Consider the following 20243-nt stretch of genomic DNA (forward strand, 5'->3'; position numbering starts at 1 on the left):
TGTTGATGACAAAATTGGCAAGAATCCTTCCTTGATTTGGTTGGTGGTTGGTCGGTTATAAAAATAATTGTTTCAAACAATCAATGGCCCTCTTGTTTGTGAATATTAACAGCTTCAATTTAAATCTAAATTGGTTTTAAGCAGCATTGCCTTTTTATATAAGAGCAGTATACAGCATATAGTTTCAGTAGAATAATTCTGGCAATTTGGTGGGTCAACATTTTTAAAATAAATAATGTTCTTTAAAAAAATAAATTGGGAATCTCTGGATTTCATTGCACCCTTTAACTTCTGTCTAATTCTTTTGTATGGAGTGATGAGAAAGGCCAGAGAGAAGATTTTAAGCAGGGCAGAGCAGTGGTTATACGGCATTTCTTAACATGCTGTATTTCAAAGGCCAAATGAAACACAGCAGACATGATTAGGTTTGCTATTTGCATGCTTTAAACTAATGTCCACTTCATCTAATGCCATGTATTATAAGACAGAGCCGGTATTGGTGGGAATATTTCATTTTTATGCAGATCGGGTGCTGTAATGGAACAAGTCTCAATAAATGATTTTGGTCCTAGTGAATCTGCAAAGATTCCACTGGCACACCTGGTAATGTGGCAGACAGGGCAGCAGTCAGCTCCCCTCTGAACCCTCTGGCAGAACCACACAGCCTCAATTAGACCAAACACAATAATTAGGGAATCTTTTACCTTTGCATATCATTAGTTTCCTAACAGAGAACATCTCAATCAATGATTACAAATGACAGGTTCATAAATAAATTAGTGCTGCTGATAAGTGTGTAACACTACTCAATTGATCAATGTTAAATGGCTATTAGAAGGCTGCAGACGTGAGGATTGGGATAGAGTGTTTTAAATGTAAAAGTCTGAATTACAAAGGAGGTAATCGTGATCGATGAATGACTGGGATTTATGAGATATATGTTACTAAAGACAGCATACACATTCATAAAATGTTGACACAAAGTGATGGCTACTAAAAATAAACCCCTATTTTAAACCAGCAGATGTCAGTGTTGCCTGTGGATGTGTCATATGCCATAAACACGGACAGCGCTGAACCTTTAGAGTTGACTTTATGAGGATCGCCACTGAGTATTTAGTCATTAAAAACCTTGTTTGTCTTTCACCCATTTTGCTTACCATATAAGTTTCCCCTTTTCGGTTCATTAACACTGCTTTGACCCCTGGTTTACTGTAACTGCATGTGGCTTGTTGCACGGCATCACAACATTTGTAATTACACTTTCAGTTGGGCGGATTGGCACATGAGTGTCATGCCAGCACAAAGGACACGAGAGGATGTCACATCATTAATCAAACACTGGGTCAGTCTCATGCGGTTCCAAAGAAGAGACGTGGTGTTTTTGCATTGGCCAGGAGTTGAACGATATAAGATGCACTTTAAATAGTCAGAGTGGAAATGCTCATTCTCAGAAAGTTAAAAGTTACAGTCAAAACAGCTTTGAATGTATCCGATTTCCTTTTTATTTTTCACTGCTTTCTGCATTCAGATGTGTATGTATTCTCGTGGGTTTGCATGCATGTATTAAGAGAAACTGTTTATAATAGTGCATCTTAGTTAATTTCAGTAAAGTGTCTCCACTAGCTGACAGTTTGAGAGCTATTATTTGTGTCACCCACTCTCATAATGCTTTAGCAGTAAATTACTCGGTGCAGGCGACTGCAGCATGACTGACATGTTACTGTGTAATATGATATCTATTGTTTTAATTACGTGAAAGCGATTGTGACATTTATTGGTTTCCAACTTACTCCTTAATGGCAGTGTAAGAAAAATAATGGAAGTAAATTATTGTGGTTTACATTACATAAATAATTTGCAAACCCACTGCTAATAATAACACATTATTATCCCACTGTGACTGTCATTTCATTTGAATACATCACAAATAAAAACACTGCACTGGTGATGCAACACAAACCCCGTTTTGGCAATGCCTGAGCCCTTTCTCTTCTCCCTGTCTCTTCCTCTTTATTTCTGTGTGTTTGTGTGTGAGTAATGTTTCTTTTGTATCACTTTTGTGGTGGAATGTTCCATTAAAATTATAGAGGCGGACTTTTATTTTGCTACCAAGGCTCCTGTTTAAAGTAATGCCAGTAGCCAGTGTGTTAGTGTCATCACCCTGTCTCTTTGATCTATGGACTCACTCAAATGTCTTTAGTGGAGCATAATCATGTTTTTATATGATGTCACTGGTCGTTCCTGTCATTAACTTGCCACCAGCTTGCCACTTTGGGGAACATATTCAGTGTTAGAGTTGTGCATGTGTTGCATACTCCCCATCTAGCCACTAAAGCTGTATCTGTCTCCAGCACACCAGTTTGTTCTGACAGGCCTGCCACAATGATGACTGCATCACCCAGATGCGGCAGAGCAGCTTGCGAGCCAACCCTGACACGCCGTCAAAAGGAGCAGTCAGCCGTCTGCATGAGCCTTCTTCTGCCCCATCAAACTTCAGAGCCCATCTCATCCTGCACAGCCTCTCTATTTGCTGTCCTACGTAACAGTCCTTCTAGCTACGATGTTTTACAATATTTATTCCCAAATTCAGTGGATATAAATCTCCATGCATTATCTGCAGATGATCTAAAGTCACCACACAGAAACCATTATAGTGTCGGTCCAAAACAAGCACGATGGGACATGATGTAGGGAAGTGAAGAGCATGGTTAAAATCAGCCCCCTTGGCGCAGAGGGGACTTTTTGTCGGTAGCCAAGCAAACTTGGACGCTGTCATTCTTAGGTTCTGTGCTGGCTTCTTCATTGTCTGAATAATGTGGGCAGTTCATTTAGAGACAGGAGCGATATCAGTCACAATGAGATATGACATTTATAGAGACATTTAAGGAGTCCTCCAAGACCGAGCATTGTGCCACCACTCTGGTCATTTAATCTGAAAATCTACATTAGACAGCTGTTACGGCTATAACATATATTACCTTATCAAGCTTTGAGTTACTGCGACTGAGAACAAAGGAAGATGACTTGCTTGTACTGCTGGGATTTTCACATCTTGTGGAATATCACTGTTATGTTAATCCAATTCATGTCAGTGTCTGGCACTGGATACATTTTTCAAAAATGTAATGCAGTCTTCTAAACATCTGGAGTTAACAGTTATACTTGTTTCTTTCCCATTACAAACATTACGTGCCAGGACAAACAGGATTCCAGAACCTTGGGACTAAAACAAAGACCAGCCTTTATGGCCACATGAAACACTGCTGACAAAGGAAGAGAGAACGGAAAATTTTGCAAGTGGCATGAGATACATATAGATAGACTGAGAGCAAAATGACAAATTCTATCAAGGAAAAAGAGTCTCGAAAATTGAAGCATAAACACCTGATAAAAAAGGGAGTTGCAACTGTCCACCTCAATGTCTGAACGGTTGTTCTGGCTGCCAAAACTATCATAAAAGTGCTGAAACTCAAAGGAGTTCCCATGTCAGAGGAATGGATGCAGTTTTCTTACCTCAGGCCATCATCATGGGTGATAAAGACTGACACGCATCACCAGAGGCTTTCATGTCCAATGAGAACACCTGTCTGACTCTCTGGGTGAAACTGGACAGAGGAATGCCATTGCAAATAACATTTCACATGTGCCACACCTCCTCAGAAGGCATGGTGGGACTGTGCACCAAAGCAGGGCCATACATACATTAAATAAATAAAAGTTCTCCTTCCTCTGCTTCATTGACATCTGGTCAGTGAGGTCTGTGTGAGTGGGCTCTCTTTACACAACCTCTTTCTTACTCCTGTCCATCTTTACATGAACGCACGTCAAACAGTGGCTCACCAGGCTCTTCCTGTTAACTTGATTTGTGGGTTGATGTTATTAAAGGGCAAGTTGGTTATAGTATGAAGTTCCATAGCTAAATCAAGTAATAACAACTAAATTATCTCTATGATCATGAACTGTTTTTTATATGATCATGTGGGTTATTGAGGAAAACATTGCTAAATGTCCTTTTTTGTTACTTTTGAATTCATTGTCTTGAATACACAGTGTACTGTGCTTTTTTGAACCTCTTATATAAATGCAGGGAATGTGTTAGAGATGCGATGCACTACATCCCATCTCAAACAGAGCCTGTTAACAAACTTCAAAAACAGCAAAGGAACTGTTGAAATGAAATGAGATGAAATGAGAGTGCCTCATTTGGGCAATATTGTATAAAGAAATATGCAAGAAAAAACAAACCCCAACAGGCATGCTTGATGAAATTACAGACCCCCAAAAAAATGGTCTCTGATGAATTGGCACTTAATTACTGCTTGATTAGCATAATTATGCATGTTAATAGCATCTCAAATGAATTGCAGTTGTCAGGAGGGAGGAAGCATCTGTAGTGGTGGCAGCCTGATACATATTTTCTCCTATCCAACAGCGTTGTCTAACTCTTCCCCTTAAGTGTTCACCATTAATCACTACACACTCCTTTTCCTTTGGAGTGAAATTTGGCATTTTGGGATAATTGGGCTATTATGGTGTGCTTGTCACATCTGTAATAGTAGGCTAACGAGCCCCCTCGTGTGCTAGCATTCAGAGATGATGGCAGAGCATTGGCACTGAGTGGCATGGCAGGAAAAGATATGGCCCAGTCATACTGAGACATACGATCATATTATTTTAGCTATTACCGTATATCATCATCCTAACATCCTAAATATAGGTTGCTTCATGCTACCACGCTGACTTGGACAGATTGATGTGTGTGAATATGACACATTGAATAGTTTCATCCAGAAAAACACACATTATACATTTTCCAATACTAAGACTTATAAGGTATTATTGTACAAACGCTTAAATTCTAATACAGTTGCACTGGCTAGTGTCCAAACTGAATTTAAACATGCTGAGTTGTTTTCCACCCCATGCACAAGAAAGTAAGCAAGCCTTCACCAGGCATCTCTGCTGGTTAAATATAAAACAGCAAGTGTCTGTATTTAGCACACATGCACACACAGAGAGAGAAGTTCATACAACAATAACCTAAACATTGCACATAAAAGAGCACTTCTCAAGTGTGTGTCTTGTGGCAGCTTTAAAAATTCAAACTCAAGCATATTTAGGACTTTGTTTACTTATACTGTGACTAGCTACAGCATACTGTCCCACTGTCTAAAAACAGCAGCTTGCTGTGGACTCACAGACTTTTCTTGTCTAAATAACCTTTGGGCTGTGAGTTTGAATTCCTTATCCTGCAAGAATCAATGGTGTGATGGATTGCATTGATAGCCCTCTCTGTGGCTTGCATCACAGATTCTAAAGATGACACAACCAATTTCATGGTAAACATTTCCTCTCACTGTCACTTCATCTGGCTTCTTATTATTGGCAGACATGAAGAAGAGCAGAGGGAGACAGGGGGGAGAGAAAGGGGAGTCTCAAGGTTGCAGGTGGCAGCCAGGAGCGCTTATGGATTGAGGCAAAGGGCACAGTCTGAGATGGGTTGCAACTGCTTCATTGGGAATTCTCCTCAGGAGCATATCGCATTTGTAATCATCTCTAATCGCTTTTTTGTTTGAAACTGTGTCATATACAACAGTCTGCTGTAAGTTAACTCCAAAACCTTAAGATATTGAAACTGATACTGAAAATTTGTACATCATCAAAGAGCTAGACAACTTCTGAGAATCAATGTCACTCTTAAAGATATATTTTGTCTTCTGTAAATCAATTTTTAACTTAAAAAACTGTTGAAAAGCGCCACGATTTAGGTGGGTGTAATTTGTGTCTATAATCAGCCTGGTCATTGGCCTGTGTGACAAGGAGTGCTGTATTGGATATTAACTCACTGACGCGTGGTGGTGTGTCATTCCCACAGACAGCCTCTTAATACCCTAATGGCTCATTTACATTATTGACGAGCCAACCCTGTGTCACCTCAAACACAGACTATTTAAAGGAAATAATTTTATGCAAACTACATATTGATGCACTAATGATCAATTGGCCCTTGTTTTGTGTGTTAATAATATGCAACTGTTGCAGTGCGATGTACATCTTCAATTAGAGAGTTACCCTGTCTGCTGGCTGACTCAAACAAGTGGTGCGCTGGCATCATTTGTTCTGCTGACTGGTGGCTGAACTGAAGGGGCCTCTTGGATACGAGGCGTGATGTCTTCAGTTTTACAGCTTAAGGCAAACAGGGACATTATGATATTTTGCTCCCCAGATAAATATAGTAAACCTAAGAAATATTTTTGTTCCTCTTTCTTATGATGTCTGAATGACACAGAGGAGCAGTAAAAGGCCTGCTCCAGAGACAATACCCTTATCCAGAACTCTGTTCAGCCTAGAGCACTCATGTCTATCCATCCATTCAAATCTGTAATATCACTTTTGCTTAAGTAGCAAGTATTGAACTTTGAACAAACAATGCCCACTTCTGCCTGGAAGTGACAAGCTTTGCAAGCCTTCTCCATTGGGTTGTTTTGCACCAAGGTTTGACAAACAACACTAACCGGGCAAACATATGGAGTGTGGTCACACCTGGACTGAGACAGGTACATAATGAGCGGCACAAAAATGCCCAACAATGCAATAAAATGTGTAAACTGTGTCATTATAAGGCTACGGTTCTGCTTAGCATTGCTGTACAGTTGCTGCACAGTTGAAAAAATGTTGCATGGTTGCATCTACCTTAATTAATCACTGATTTAACCCATCAACCAGTGAGCATGCTAAGTGACCCAAAACAAACACACCCATGATATTGTGCAAACCTGTGGCGCACACTGTGCCTGACCAGCATGATAAATGCTCAAGGTGGGTCTTCCAGTGGTGACTTCGGTGTTCAGTAAGGAACCGTTACAGCTGTGGTTATGGAGTGTTCTTTCAACTCAAAATGTTTGAATGTGCAGTGGGCTAAGTGGACTGCTTATGTTATGCATCTAAAATGAAAAAGCAGAGAAGTTGAAACTTGAGCAGGCTGTGGAGGACTTCAACAAGTTTCCACAAGGTCTTCCACAACACGCACAAGATTCAGACAAGTGAGTACACCAACGAGCTCACTGATGAGTGTAAGTCATTCCAGCGTAACACTGCTTGTTGCCATAGACTTCTTTACGTGAATATTTTCTTTTTTAAAGTAACGTTTACTTGAGTATAATATTCTTATGCTCTTTCCATCTCTGCATTTTCATCCACATCCTCCACAGACTCTTGAATAAATTGTTTCACTCATCAGATAAGGAGCCGTCATTTACTGGTATAGAATGTTCTTGTGTTTTTGCAGGTGCCAGGAGGACAGGGTGTGAACTTAAGATAATCCTTTATTAGTCCCATATCTGGGAAATTACAAACTTCTTCTTATCTTTGATTCTGTCTCACTATCTAACCTTGGTTTCAATCTTTACGTGATCACAGTCTAGTCCTGTTCTTGGCTGTAGCACTATGTTTACAACAAGTACATTACTTTCATTACGTAATGCAATATGTTTATTGGTAACTAATTTCCTTGTTGGCATGGGATTTCAATGATAAGATGACGATATAAAAGTTGTCACATGCATGACGACTGGATACGGATAGGAGGATAGGTTACTGTCATCTGTGGAAGAAACCATTTCTTCACGAACCAAATCTTTATCCTGTACTTTTCCTTCTGCTGTATATGTGTATTTCCTCAAGAGGCTCACCGGATGACATTTCATTCTGCTTTCTTATTCTTACTTAAAGAAATTTGAGGTATCTTCAGAAAGGTCAAAGAAGATAAATCCCAGGGTCTGATTGTTCAACTGCCTCCACTCGTCTCTCTTGGGACATCTCTTTTCTCCATAATACAATAATCAATATTTTGATCAATTACATTTGTTGTTCACACAGTGATGCAAATTGGGTCTGCCAGAGCTGTTATTGTGTCTCTGACAAATTGGGGACATTGTTTGCATGCAAGGAGAATGCCTGTCTCCCATAGAATAGCACACAGCAGAGAGTGACACAGAGGATTTGTCTTTCTGATTGATTGGTGTCATGCCTAAATGCTTATCAATCTCATGATTTCTAAGAGCCATTCCTGAAAGAACCAACCCCTCATAGACCCACTGTTTGGTGCATCGAGGTAGTGCTGTTAACTTCAACGACAGCTACTTTTCTGGAGAATTGGTGGCAGAAAGATTGATTATTATTTTCTATATGGACTGTGAGGAGACAATGGGGACATGTTTGTCTTTGTATTATCATTTATATCTATGACATACAAGGTATATGGATGTCACCGCCTCCAATTCAATCAAAGATAGATGACCAATATAAATCATTTAAGACTCCGAGTACACCTACACTACTCACAATTAATAGGTTATTTTCTTTCGTCTTATGTACAGTAATATGTACAGTATATTATATGCAGCTTTCACTCCGTGAAGATATGCACACAGGCGCATACTTAGACAGATGAATTTGTTCAACTTGTAGTTAGTTAATGTCCCCCTTAGTGGTCCGCCCCAAATGCCCCTTTGCCCCTTTTCTTCACTGAAAAGGCATCTACGGAAATGCCTGCCTCTCTAAATTAAGAATCCCATAAAACAGCTCCACTTTCAGAATCTCAATCAAAGGGTGACTACCCATCACCACCCCTTAGGGCCCCTCATAGGTCCGTGAGCCACTTTTAAAATGAATTACCACCATCTCTGCTAGTGCCCACAAATCCTGGTCAGATTGATGGTCGAGAATAAAATGTCCCTCTTCACTTTTGGCCCTTCCAGATATATCAGCCAGGAGGTCCATCATTTATCAGGCCCAATGCTAGTATTAAGTATGCTGACTGCTACCATTAGGATAACATATAATAATGTAAAAGGATTTAAGGAGGGATATCGTGGGTCTCAGAGTCAGCTGTCATGAGAACAGATTAAGAACTAGTTGAGGGAAATTTGTAAAGGGAAAATATCAGACTTCCCTTGGTGTTGGTAAAACATTTGCTGATTTAACCATAGGAAGTAAAGGATACAAGTAACCCATTCACACACTGGCATGTGAAGGAATTTTTTTAACTATCTGAAGCTCTGGAGTCAATGTTTTGCAAAAGGACACATGGACGGTAGAAGCTGGAGATCGAAGTACCAGTGCTGCGATTAATGGACAACTCAATGGGCATACAAATAAAGCAGACAGTTGAACAATACCCAACTCTTTTTCATATGTCTGATACTCAGTTATCTCATACATCTTACCAATAGGTTTTGAGCAAAGTAAAATGGACAGCGTGAAGCAGGAAAATAATAACTGGGAAAGTGTGGGGCTACAGGGTAAGATAAGCTGTGGACTACATGAGATGGAAACTGGTGGCATGGACCTTTCAAGATGTGACGTCAAAATGAGTACAACTGAAGCAAAGAAAAGTGACAGAAGTTGTGACTGGGTCCAAGATGACAAAGTGTCACTCACACACAGTGACAGACAGTCCTCCTCTCTGCAGAGTAACAACCTCTCCATGCCTATCTGCCTGTCAAAGAGCTTTTTTAGGTGTGCGATGGCTGGTGATGACTGAAGACCAGTGTTACTGTGTTGGTTAGACTTGAAAGGACCCTATGGCAAAAATGAATGCTTTAAGAAGCAGTGTCTTAGGTTTTGTAACCTGTTGTGTTTCTGAGTATTGGTCTGTATAGTCTATGTGAGAAAGAGAATAGTTAGTGATTAAAATGCAGGTGCTGTTCAAAATCACTTTGATATTAGTAATTATTTACCATTGGAAAGCCATGGTTTATAAATGACAAAAAGTGGAGGATATATTTGATTTTTGTGTCCTTCATTCCATCTTGGTTTGTAACCTTGTACTAGTCATATCCTGTTGGCTCTTGTTTTGAGGCAAAATCACACGAGCTGGGGGTAGGCTAAAAGCTACTGAGCCATAAATAAATAAACTGAACTAAATCTTATCAGGCCAAAGCCAATAACAAGACACGACTAACGGACAAGGCTGAAACCAGTCTGAAAGCCTGAAAAATCCATTAAAAAGGAATGCATCTCCATGTTTGAATGAGTGTATTTATTCCCTGTTGTGGAACAACGCTGCCACCTCTACTTCACTTTGAAAAAAAAAAAAAAAATGAAGAAAGGACACAATAGCATCCATAATGTTTCAGTATGCACAGACATGGTGTAGATATTCTGATGGCTCTGATGCAAGCAGCAGCTGAGGAAGAGCAAAGGAGAAAAGGGACTCCATATAAATGGGAAATTAGCGGGAAGCGTCGTCAAAAGTAATTAACTCCCCTCCTTGCCACTGTCCATTAGACCTGACATGATGACACAGGAGGAAAAAACATCCATGTCAACTCTGGCAGCCGCCTGCACTGATCAGATAAACATTTTTTTGTTTTGTTTTGACGCCTGATTACAAAATGATTAGCCAGCGTGCCTGTCTCCTCCTTACCCTTCACCTCCCCTGTGGCTTGATTGACAGACGAGGTGATAGGCTGTTGGGTCTGTGTAAGCTGTCTACCACCCTTTTTGGCGACAAAAAAACACACACACACACTTGCTCTTTGTTGGTGAACACAACTTTAGAAATTTCATAAAACAATTATTATAACAAGTAGCATCATACAAATGCTGCAGGTTTAAACATGAACAATAACATAAATGTTATTATTCTTTTTCTTATGGTGAAAAGAAAATATATATTTTTGCAGGTCCATTCTCTCTATACCAAAGTGCAATCAATGGCAATTCGTAAATTCGTAAACAAATGAAGGCCATCAAATAAATAAATAAATAAATGAATCTTATCTTGTTTCATTCAGTACATGGGTATTATGTCTCAGTCAGCTGTAGTTTGTGGTTCTGTTGCATCTTAAGTAATTTTTGATTTATCTGAAACACTTAAAGGCTTTTAATTTGAAACCAATACAAGGATTATCGAGTTTGTTTTGACAGCATAATGAATTTCCTTAACAAGGTAAACAGGACTGGATGAAAATAAAACTTAATACTAAAATATCACCAAATACATGGTACTCAGCAAACAGAGGGACTTATATAGAAATAAAGGTCTGTCTCTAATACAAGCCTGCCCCCCCCGTGTGTTTACCAGATAACCATACTATCACATTCCTGTGGTCGATCATTTACCAGCACCTTTTGTTTTTCACCAGCTTTACACAACTTTAGATAAGACACGTATTACCTATCGCAGAGTGACATGCCCACTCTTATATACAGGACTGCATATAAGAGTGGTGATTAACCACATGATGCCTTGCTTAAATTAAAGAGGTCATGACTCTGGGAGAAGCTTCACTATCCAATGGTTGAGGTGAAGCAGATTTAAAGAACAGATTTGACTTTGATCACTGAAGAAATAAGGGATGATGACCGTGATTACTTGTTTAGATAAGACTGTGTACAGCACAGGATGCCCTTGTGTTTGTTTCAGTAGCAGTGGGAATGTTCATTGATCACCCATGAGGCTATAGGAACTCATATTTTGATAAGGATGCGATAAAAGCACGATAAGGACAGTATCTTCAATCTTTGGCTGTATTGATTTACCGCCAGTGTGCGTACCAATGGCATGCCACCATCGCCTTCCTTCCTAAATCATTTCTTGGATAGAGTTAAAATTGGTTCAGTATCATTATACATATGATACAACTATTGTTTTAATATATAATATAATATAATATGTTTAATATATGGCATCTGCATTCCTAAGAAAGATGTATATATAACAACAGTTTTGACACACATTGATTTTCGAAACATCTGCCTCAAATCCACAATCCAAAATCATTCAAATCTAAAATCTAAAATAATTTTTGTATTATCTTAATTGAATGACCTTAATGTTTTGTTTTGTTTGTTTGTTTGTTTGTTTGTTTGTTTCTTGACAAATATGTATTCCCATGAGCTACAAAGTGATGCATGCAAATTTCAATCAAATGTTTTTCAAAGTTATATAACAGTTTACCTTTACAACATGCTTTATTGTAAACTTGGCAAGTATCACTTAAAATGAAAAAAAAAGTAGCTGTTAAACTATAAATTCAGGGTATCAGCTGCACACTATCCATGTCTATCTTCATTTTCCTGCAATTAAAGCAATAAAGAGAATGCTTCAACTTTGGACCTAATTTACGGAAACTGTATCTTGGAGAACAGTCAAAGTCATTATGATCATAATTTCAACTGTCTTTTTAAAACTGCCCTATAAACTCACCATATCTTGAATAAATCTCTGCTTGCACTGATCCTTAACAAATGTATACAGGATACTAGATGTTATAAGTATTAATGTTGGGAAGAATGAAGTAGAGGGCTAGTATGAATATTTCAAATTTAAAGGATGACACTACTAAAGTCAGTAACTGAAAATGTCTCCCCAAGTTGCATCTGGTAATCAAACATGGCAAGTCTCTATCTCATCTATAAACAAGACAAAGGAATTCATTTTCCTTTTCTTCGACATCATCTAACCACCATCTGTGATTGCTGCCATGCAATCAAACAGATCTTTATGCTCTTTACGCTCCAACCTGCAACAGAAGCATGTGCTCCAGCACATGGTGCTGTGCCTTGACCTTTGATCTCTGCAGTTTCTGGAACAGCAGTCACATTTTAAAGCATGCTCTTGGTCCAGACAGAAAAAAAATAATTAACCACTACTACACTACTAAAGTTGAGTGGCTGAGTGGTGAATCTGTTCCAAAACAAAAAATGAATGGAATAGCAATACAGTTTGTTATGAATATAGTGTTGCCCATACAAAACAATAGGTTCCTTGGGTTTCTGAGTTCAAACTGAGAATTTCATTACATACATGAAAGTATTTAGTACTAAAACAGACTCAATTAACATTTTTCAATAGTTCAAAGAGATCTGAGTCGCTGTAACAACCTCATACTGCAGCAGAGAGAAAAGAGACCATGACTTCTCCTCACTCCTGTGATAATATTTTAGCTGACTACCTACAGTATCACGTACATGTTGTTCATGTGCTGTGGCAGGGATGTCACTGAGCCCGTGGTGAGTGCCGTTAATGTACAGAACAAGTCAGGACTTGTTTGTGGTTGGGGTTTAAAAAAGAAATATAAGCAGTTAGATATATATTCTTCCACACAATTTATGAATGTTCTCCCTCAGAGATTCTGTGAAATCTTCAATATTCATATTGAAGTGTGATGAAGTCACAGCTCGGTTCAGGACCTTCCATTATGCTACAACAGAGACAGCATGCTTGGCTGATTATAAATCACCTTGGAAACACACGGTGATGCAAAATCCATAATGTGAACATCATGCTTAGAACCATATTTAAGCATTCAGGAGTACTGCTACAATTGCCTGTTAGCATGCATTTTGCATTTATTTACCAATTAAAAATGCATTTGGTATGGATTTGAAAGTACTATGCAAAGCTGCAGTTCTCCTGTAAACAGATTATGGTCCTAGGGGACAGTGTGGTATTGAATGACTAAACAGGCCTACTATGATTTATGATAATGCATAAGAGAAAGGGGCTCCTACCCTCAGTCCCTTACCTCGAACTGTGGACTGGAATATTAGCATATTGCTAGGACATTACGTATTGCTTTTCTTCACTTCACAGTTAACATGACTTACATGTAATATTTCATTTAAGTTCATTTTTGTGAAGGTATTTAAATCATTTTGCATACTCCCTACAATGTGCTAGAATAATGGAGTCATTTATGATTGATGTTGTAAGGGAGAGGAACCTGCCCATCCAACGAGAGTGTACTTGCTGTCTTTCTCTCTCACCCACCCACACACACACACACACACACACACACAATAGCAAAAAGAGTGCAAGTTTCTCTTATCTTTAAAGGAATATGAGATTCAAGCTCACCCTGCACCACAATGGACTCTGATCTCCCTGCTTTAGCATACACGCCATCAGCAGGGGCTACAGGAGAGTGCTCCACGAGTGGGGGAGAGAGAGAGAGAGAGAGAGAGAGAGAGAGAAAGAGGTGTTCGTTAAGGCCTCTTTCATTTCATTTGACGGGTTGAATGCTCCTCAGAGCAAGGGGAGATTTGGGGCATCACTATATGTGACAGAAGAGATTACAGAGGTAATCCTGCCTGCCCACCAGGGAATCATCTAGTCTTCAACTTGCTCTTATTAACTGCTTCACACTCACAGTCGGTGTAATTAACCAATCTCTTAATTTAAACCTATTTGATTTAGTTTCTGTATTCAGCAGAGCAATCGGACTAAATATCTCTTATTCTGTGGCTCAGCTATGTTTCATTCTAAGGCAGAGCTATTATCCTTTTAGCTGCGGGTTTGCAAGACTTTAGAATAAGTAGTCGTGTAGTTTTGTAATACAATAGGCCTATCCAGCAGTACACCTAATTACAAGGGTTCCTGGCTGAGTCAAAGGTTTTTTTACCCCATAGACTTGTCAGGCAGTGTTATAGCGAGACCGGAGCCAAACTTTTTTCATGAGGCTTGCATATATCAGGTTTGAGGGTCATGTTCACATTATGCAAATTACTTTTTTTTTTTTGGTCAATTTTGGTCTTTTATCCACAAAAAGTATTCCTTAGTATATGAAGGAATGAATTATGGAGTGCAGGCACCATGTTCTAGTGCAGGTGTGAAATGGCATCATTCAAAATGAACAGGTTGTAAATATGAATGCTGGATCACACTGTGTTAAAGTTTGAGATGTCAGACCTTCAGGGGCCTTTCACCTGGTCTTTTCATACAGTAGCTTAAATTGCTACATGGCCACCTACAGGAAGACAACAACACTAACATATCGTGATTGTAACAGGGGTGTTTCCTCCTGCTGGTACTGCACTGGGAACCTTTGACATCTAATTAGATTTTATCAGTCTGTAAAAAAAACCTCTTGTTCAGGTCAACTGTGCGTGTCATGTGATTACAACATTGCACTCTGATAAGGGAGGCATTTTCAGTATGAATGAACATGTGGCCTTTGGCCTTGTATGATTCTTTCGTTATGAGTCTTATTAGGTGCTGATGTGAGTAGTCCAATAGACAAGCTGTTTTAAATAAGCTGAAAGAATTTATTCTAATCACAAATCTAACAAATGCTTGTTATATATTAATCCTACTGGTTTTGTCCACTTCTCATGTTCAGGCTGTCAAATGTATCAGTGACACATGAAATTCCTATGATTACAGATATATTTAACATTTTGTAATACAAAAGCGTATACTGAACGTATACGTATACTGAAATAAATATTTTATCAATTTGGTGCTGGTACTTGCTACTGGCAGGTAAGCTATTCCTGTCTTCAGAGAGCACACACACACACACTTACATGTAACATTTCATTGTGTGTGTGTGTGGCTATGTGGATTCACAGGCACAAATACTGTACATCAAGAAATAAACAAAACAACCAAACCAAAATAGTGGAACTATGAATCTGTGGCCTGGTGTTGACAGGACTAATTTCCATCAGGCAGAGATGAAGCCACCCTGCTGTCAGTCTGTGATTGGATTAGAGTTGGTCTGGCATTGCTGCCAGCTCCATAAGAACCCCAGGTGCTTCCTGTTGCCTGGCCTCAGAGGCCTTTGACAGTTTACCAGAGTTCAAAATTGCCCCAGGACACTCTCAGTTGGATATGGAGTTGAAGGAAATCCTATACAGAGGAAACACATAAAAAAAAAGAAAAAAGAGAAAAAAGTATAATACCCCTGCCAATGTTTTAGAATTTGAATTTGTTTTTTTGTGTGGATAACTTTAAAAATATTAAGTGAAAGCACCTTCAAATAAATAACAATCCTTTTTCCTGTTTGCCAGCACCACACATCCATAGTAGGATAATATGCATTTACACAGGAATATTGCTAGATTAATAACATTCCAATTATTCTGTAAGTGATATTGATTGTCTGCACAAAAATGAATGTTTTCCAGCTAAAGTGAATGTAAACTGAAGATGAGATTGGTTACTATTCTTTTTCTGCCTGCTTCCTACAGTACAATGAATAGATGAAGACTCAAAGGTTTTCATGTTGTAATAACCATATTCACCAAAATCAATAGTGCAGGGGAGGAGGCAATAATGCAAACCAACTGAAGGAAATTAAATGAGACAGAACAAGAGAGGACAGAAGAGGTAAATAAGATGATTTGTATTGAAGCGTAGGCTTTTCATTAAGAACAGACCCTGTGAGGGTTGGCCCGCAACTGCAGGCAACAATACATTAAATATTCCACATGATTGCTATTGCTCTGCAAAATAGGTAAGCCATTAACTATTTAGCTGTGGTTTACATCTACAGTCAGACTGCACAATTCTGATGTAAAACTGTGCCTGTTTTCTTCTACACATAACACTTTTTTTCAAGTTTCACCCATTACCTCAATTTCTCTCAACTGTTCATCAACATTATTGCCCCCTTTTCAGATCTTAATTAAAGCACACTACCCCACCCTACTTTCCATCCCATCTCTGAGACCCCTGTGCAGTAGGATTATGGGATTACACCAGTAGGGTCCATGCCAATGAAAACCCTCTGTAGCAACCAGTGTACAGCCAGGAGCCCCGTGGCACAAAGGAATTCTAGGAGGAATTGTTCATGAGGACTAACAGAGCTGTGGCCTTTTGTAACCCGCACAGTAGGTTTCTGCCGGCATCCAGCGGCATGTTTCCATACTTGCCCAATAGTGAGAACTACAGAAAGAGAGTGCAAAAATGATTATCCATGTATTCAGCGAATTGAATTCGATTAAGTCGGAATGCCAGAATTGCCCCTGAAGAAGTGTATGTGTGTGGCGGGGTTTGGAGTCGCTGTTTGCCCCCTTAAGTGTGGCAGAATTAATAAGACTATTACCTCAACAATTACCGTTCTGTGCAGCACCCAGGATTCATTTCTGTGGAAATTCGATGCCACTAATTAAAACCGTTGCCACTGCTCTGGCGTGAGTGATTGTCTCAGAAGATACAATCCCCACCGAATTACAAAGGCAATTTTATGAGTTGGAAAACTGAGAGCAATTATTTTAACAAGCATAAAGCATTTTCTATCGAGCAGCAGTCCCGGCTGATCTAATATTAGTGCTCGTACTTTAAGCAGAAAAATAAAGAGTGAAGCCAACGCTGGGAGAAAATGAGGCTCCCTCCTCGGAAGGCTGTAAACCAGGGAGGTGTCAACCTCCTGCTGCTACTCTCTGTGTGGTCACAGACTGTCTGGCCATGGCCAGTGTAGCAACCATTTTTACAGGATACACACACACATTTATAAGTACACAATATATCACTTACTGCACACACACGCACATTAGATCAGAAAGACACTGCTGGAGTGCACGTGTGTGTGTATAAACAAGATTTTATTTAGACAGCCTGATGCACTTAATTGCTTTAGACAGTATCAAAATGGCTCATTTACAAAAAAAAATAAAAAAAATAAAAATAAAAAAATAAGGACAAGATTCTTCCTCTTTCTACATAGAGGTTGTTTGCATTTATAACAATTAATATGTCTGACCACCAGACATTTTATGTTACAGAAGAACACTGATTTGTGAAGCTGGCTTTGCAATATCTTATTTAAACGTGGACTGTGCATGAAATGTGAGATTAAGGGAAGCATTTGCATTAACCTCAAAGCTCCATTTTACCCAAAGGCAAAGCAGTTTAAATGTGACAAATGAACCTCCACCAAAAATGTAATGTTGAAAATGCACCATAAACTGGTGTTGAAACACAGCTTCATGTGGGTTGCTTACTTGACCAGACTTAACTGTGAGCTTATCTTCTTTTTATGAGGCAAACTGCAAGAAATCACATGTGTAATCCGTGGTTAGGTTACAATATACAGAGTGATGGCAGAGAATAAAACTTGCAAGACTTATGGCCACGATGGTTTCTGATTCAGTTTAAGTTTGTGCCTGTTTTAAGAAATTTAATAAGACCATATTGGATACAAGAAGGTTAAAGACATAGACCTTACTGTACATGCATGTGTGTGCAGTGCATGTGTGTGTGTGTGTTTTCATGTGTCTCTCTACATCTGTAATTATCCTGGCATTAACAACCAATGCTATAAATCCCTGCTGCAATTAAATATGTTTTGACACAAGGGATCTCCCCAAACTTATCATTACTGATGTGCAAATTACACATATACCTCTGACATGCGCCCCCAATTAGTCACTTTGTACTCTTAATTAAGCAGCATTAATCTTGTGTGTATGTAGGGGCTGTGAGTTGAAACTGGCAGCACCACAGCATGAAATGAAATGAAAAGCAGGAGGTGGGGGTGTGCGTGTGCATGTTGGGCCTGGTACAGGTCACGCTTCAAAACACACAGACAAAGATGTGATTAGGAATACATTCTACTGTACAGACAAACATAATAACCTCTGTTGCATGTAGGTGACATGATGAGATAATAAATATATAAGTGATTGTCTTGATGAGCTTTTAAATTAAAATTAGGGTATAGAAAGTCTTTTAATATTTGATTCAGATTTCATACCAGTGCCTGTTAGCTGAATGAATACACATTCCTTTATGTTTACTCGCCCAAATCCACAATCTGCTGTGACCTACAGTACTGTGTCCTGCCCTGAACACTCTCCCTTATGAAGTGTGACTTTTCACACAAGGCCTGAGCAGTAGGCTGCTCCTCCTTGCCAAAATAAATGAGAGATTGCTCCACATATCCAGTCTACACGCATTCATCATGCTTCCCACCTAGTCCAGCAGTGTCCTTTCATCCTCCATTATATTTTCAATTAGTGTGGATTTTCAGGATTTAACATCGTTTTCCCAGGTACAACCCACTGTTGACACTGCCAGTGTCTCCATGGGCGCCACTGTCAATTTTTCAAGTTGAGGAAACTTGGACCATTTGTGGCAGGGGAACCTACTGTCATATCCAAACCAATGGAGCATCTGCACTAATATTTATGACTCAAGGTGAGAATTTAGTGTTAGTAAGTGAAAGCTTGTGCTTTCCTGTTTTCGAGGATGCTGTGCTTTTGATCTAAACAGATGCATGAAGCACAGGCACAAACAATAACACACAGGCGATTCACGCACCATGTTTTCAAAAAGACGTGTACATTTGTACATGAACTGATACGCTCTGAAAATCCTATATAATTGATGGCATACTACCCTGTGTACACAGCTTATTAATTCCAAGTTCAGACTGAAAAGAATTTGCTTTTGCCAGAGAGATATCAATGTACCATAGTATGCATGGAAAAGAAATATGTAACAAGCTGTTTATCTGACTCTATCCTCAGTCTCCTGCACATCTGGCCCTTAAATTACAGCTGCTGAAAACGAGGAGAAATTTACGGTGATCTTGACAGGGTTTTAGACTGGGCATAGAGCCCAGTCCCCCTGCCTCACACAGCCTTGGAGCCCTGAGCACACATGGGGGCCATTATTTGTAAAGTAGCTGCGGTGGCACCAGGGAATGATTTGAAAGGAGCATGTGTGTGTGCGCACGCTGGAAACATGCAGCCCGAGTATGTTTACTCTCTGTTATCACATCCACACATCTCCTGTAAGTGGCAGGAAAAGAGTGTGCCGTCTTGAGGAGAAGATATGGGGAGATTATTATGCTGTTTAAACCCTCAAACTCTCCCACCCACTCTCCTCTCCTTGAAAATGGATTATCTTTTCAAGTGTTGTTAAGCACTTGAGTGAAATGTTCACACGCACATTTATCTCACTTGTCATTTGGCAGTGAAAACCAACCACATGTGTTTATTATAGTGGTAGATAAAGCACAACTTAGCAAGTCTGCCTGGAGGAGAGGAGATCTGTAGGTTAATAAGTGATACTAGAGTGCATTTAAAAATAGAACATTAAATAACACAGTGACCTGAGACAACACAGTAGAAAACACATGTAAGCAAAGCCCCAAAACTCAACAGACATGGAAAGGGAAAAAACCAAACAGACAAGAGCCAACAGAAGGGAGGGGGGGTGATACAGCAACAAGGCAAAGGGGATAATATCTCTGGCGTGCAGCCCCACAGTAAAGCCACTGGTTGGTCATGGCTCTGGGCTGTAGACGGACCGTCTCCTCACAGTGCTGGGTGAATTAGGCTGTGGTTCCACAGTGAACCTCAACCAGCCTCGGCAATGTGCTAAACCCAGACGTGACTTATGGCTACCCACCAGAGATTTGGCCTCTGGACCCAAGACTTACACCGCAGAGAGGAAAGGCAAAAGAAGTTTTATCTCAAACACCACAAAAAGAAAGTGGGAC

General features: G+C 39.5%; 1 protein-coding gene across 1 annotated transcript in view; it reads right to left on the minus strand.

Moving 5' to 3' along the window:
* LOC124064477 overlaps positions 1 to 20243 on the minus strand; it is a 956368-nt gene that overhangs the window by 70948 nt on the left and 865177 nt on the right. The window lies entirely within an intron of this gene.

Source organism: Scatophagus argus, chromosome 1 (genome assembly GCF_020382885.2).
Source record: "Scatophagus argus isolate fScaArg1 chromosome 1, fScaArg1.pri, whole genome shotgun sequence".
Classification (NCBI taxonomy): domain Eukaryota; kingdom Metazoa; phylum Chordata; class Actinopteri; family Scatophagidae; genus Scatophagus; species Scatophagus argus.